General features: G+C 34.8%; 1 protein-coding gene across 2 annotated transcripts in view; it reads right to left on the reverse strand.

The window, feature by feature from the left end:
• Nucleotides 1–3973, reverse strand: part of CADM2 (cell adhesion molecule 2) — a 170135-nt gene that overhangs the window by 145050 nt on the left and 21112 nt on the right. The window lies entirely within an intron of this gene.

Consider the following 3973-nt stretch of genomic DNA (forward strand, 5'->3'; position numbering starts at 1 on the left):
AAAAAAGCATAATTTAATGTAACATTAATTGGCCACATAAAATCTGATAGCAATTGTATGTAACATAAAATTTTAATGAGTATCATTAAATAAAATAAACAAAAGTATAATTTGTTGCTTTTAATATTAGCTTACATGACAGCTTATTAGGTTACTAGTAGGCATAAAATGAACAGGGAAAATGCATTGCAAAGAGCAAAGCATACTATCTTTCCCATATTTTATGCTGACCACTTCCTTCTGAAGCAAACAGACACAATATAGTACTTAAAATTTATTTTATTTTTCACTTTCTAGCTTTATAAGATAACTGATGTATCACACAGTTATAGATAAACAGAAATTTTCTTTGTCTCATAGTTAATTTGTTGATTCCCTGTGCATTTTTGTTTCATGTTCTGTCTGTTTTATAATTGTACTAGAGGCCTGTTTCATGAAAAGATTCGTGCAATAGGCCTTCCCTCCCCCTGGCTGCTGGCACCAGTTTTCCTCCGGCACCCGGACCCAGGCCTTCGCTCTGACCAGAGCCACCTTCAGTCTTCGCTCCACCACTTTGCACCTATGTATGCAAATTAACCATCATCTTTGTTGGCAGTTAATTTGCATATCTCACTTATTAGCCAATGGGAGGTGTAATGAAGGTACAGTCAATTACCGTGTTTGTCTATTATTAGACAGGATTTTTTTCTCCTGTGTCATGCCACTACTGGACATTGTGATCTAGAGCAATATTTCTGAAGTTGGGATATGCTTATTAAGCACTGTATATCTTTTGAATATGCAGATTTGGACCAAATATGTTGTGATGTGGAGCCTGACAATCTGCTGCTGGCTCATTTACCATAGTTTTTGGAGCAAGGGTAGAGCAGACACCAGATACATGGACAGCAGTGATATCCAATGAGCGATAACCAACGGTAAAGACCGAATATTGGAATATTGAGACTTACTCTGCACATGTACCTTTCTTCTTTCATTTCTTCTTTCTTTCTTTCCTTATCTTCTTTTCTTTTTTGCTTCCTCTTTCTCCCTTAATCCCTCCCCTTCATCTGTTGCTTCTTTTCTTTCTCCCTTCCTTCCCTCTCTCTCACACCTCTTTTCTTAAGCTCACATTTTACCTTTACTATTTTAAAATATGTATTTCTTCTTTTTTATATTTTTCAAAATAAGCATGTTATATATCATGCATTGGTGTAATGGCTAGCAAAAGTTGAGGGCAAATAATAAATAGAGGAATTTGAAGGATTACTTTGCTTCATAATCTTTGCAGCCACCTCTCTTTCTCCAAATCAGGGTCTGGACATTTAAGTACTTGTCCCTAAGTAATCAGAACACTGGTTGTTTTGGTGGGTGGCAGTTGGGATTTATCTATTATGTTTTTGTACTTACATTGCAGATATTAGAAAATTTCTATTAAAAAAACTTTTTAAAAACCTTCCTAGGAATATCCCTTAAGTGTACATCCTATCTAATAATAGACAAACATGGTAATTGGCCATACCTTCGCTACGCCTCCCATTGGCTAATCGGCGAGATATGCAAATTAACCGCTAACAAAGATGGCGGTTAATTTGCATACATAGGCGTGTAGCGGTGGAGTGAAGACTGAAGGCGGCTCCGGCCGGAGCGAAGGCCTGGGTCCCGGGTGCTGGAGGAAAACTGGTGCCGGCAGCCAGGGGAAGGGAAGGCCTATTGCATGAATCTTTTCGTGCAAGAGGCCTCTAGTCTCAATATAATTTATTTTATAGATATTTCTTGGTGAAGTCTCAAAAACAATATACAAATTTTATATTATGTAAATTTATCAGATTTGGTTTGTAGATAGCAACTTGCTTCTGTTTGGGATTTTTGGTTGTTTATCTTATCAAGAGCTATAGTGGGGGAAAAAAAGGCAGACTGTTGGACACCCTCTCCCCCCAGTCAGTAAGTTAACAAGTTCTGAGTCAGGTTAGTCAAGAAAAAAAGCAAAGGGTTATCTGGACTTTTTACATACAAATATTTTCATAAAATATCAGATGTCAGGAGACACCTTCACATGCACATAGTTAATAGTTATATTAATGATTCTGATATATTTGCTTTCTTTACTTTTGTGATTTTGATCCCATTTTAACAGACCTGGAAAGAGACATTCTCATTTTTTATAAATGGAAACCAGCCCTCATCCTGTGGCAGCCCTCTGGATCAAACATGCACTGAAATGGGTCAGTTTCCATTTAATCCATTATAAGGCCAATAGGCCACACTGGGAACAATGCAGCCCTGACATACATTTTCTGTCTTGTTCCGAGTACTGAAAATGCTATATATTCTCATCATCTGAAGATATCGCTTAGAAATCATATAGGATATTATGTGACTTCTGAACTATTTGGGCCTACCATTCTTTGGAATTAACCTCCGCCACTTCAAAGCCTCGGTATATGCCACAGATATGGATGCTTACATAGAACTTGAATTTTACTATTATTTTCATAATCAAAGTTTGTAAAAGTATATTTTGATGGACCAGATGACAATTTTAGTAGAAGAATTTAAATAATTTATTCTGAATCCATACTTCTACTATTATGGTGTTTTAATGATTTGACACCATTGTTAGTAAGCTGGCTACATAAACTATTACCATAGAGAACGAAAATGGGAGCATTATATGAGATACTATGGCTTTCTCCTCAAAAACATGGAGTGACCATATTGAACAACTGGATATGTTGTGCAATTACTGCTTAAAAAAAGTTTTATAGATCAAAAGTTCTGTTGATCTACATTTCTTATAGATCAACATTTTGAAAACAAAATACATTATTTTTAGAAGACAACTAACAAAACAACCCTTTTTTTTCTTAATTGTCATAAAAGAACTCTATCTGGTTAACTTATTCAGTAACTGAGATGCATATTTTAAAACCAGCTTGTCTTAGAGGAAATGTCATTGCATTTTTTCTTAAATTTAAGTATTCAAATGTATTTTACAAAGCATTTTTCTTTAATATTCAAGGTAAGAACTACATTTTATATCAGCTTTAAACTTTCTCCAGACCAAAAATATTGAGGCTAAGATGTACAAGGTAGACCTTTAAAGTGATAACCACAATCCCTTTTCATTGGAAAGGACTGCAAAACAAACTCTTGAGGCAAGCACATCATAGCCTATGAGTGCTCCTTCATTTAACTGCAAAGGGGTAGATTTATAGAAATCCTTTTCCTATAGAATGACAGTCATAATCTTGGCTTTCAAGCTATGTCTCAACTATTAACCAGCAACACAGAATAACTATTTCACCTGACAAAGAATTTTACTGAAAATCAGTTTCTTGTTAATAGATTTCAAAAGCTCAGATGAGCAAAACAGCATTTATGAAGAACTGGTGAATGGGATGTACTTCATTGATTTAAATATTCTAAAACACCTCTCAATTTACTTAGACAAGCAGAATATTATACTTCTTATCAGACTTCTCCTAAGTGTTATCCCACAGGTCTGCATTCAAAGGTACCATAATAAATCTTGCTTTATATTATCTGGGGCCAACGCAATTCAGAACATATGCATTTGTCTAAAACTTAGGAACTCAGAGAGGAACTTCCTCTCCTGACTGTCAGTACCAGGAAACATTAAACCTTTTTTGTACAATTGACTTGTGAAAATGATAATTAACTGATTTTGACTCTTTCTTTGAAATAGCTAAAGGCCCATTAAAAGTTTGCGATTCATCATTGGCAAATATGAAAGGCTTTATAAAAAGAATGCACTTACTAATTTTACTTAATTTTACTTTAAGTTCCATCTATTTTTCTATATCAATCTGGCTGCTGCTCCATATTCAATAACATTACCTTTATATTAATCAGTGGTTTCTGGATTTACACAAATCATTCTAGAACAAAGTGAATTAGAAGAGTCACTTTCAAAAGCACTGGACCAGTTCAATTTCTGCTGATGGCTTAGGAACAATATTTAAATATTTAT

The sequence above is a fragment of the Myotis lucifugus genome, unplaced genomic scaffold (assembly GCF_000147115.1).
Source record: "Myotis lucifugus unplaced genomic scaffold, Myoluc2.0 scaffold_75, whole genome shotgun sequence".
NCBI classification, from domain to species: domain Eukaryota; kingdom Metazoa; phylum Chordata; class Mammalia; order Chiroptera; family Vespertilionidae; genus Myotis; species Myotis lucifugus.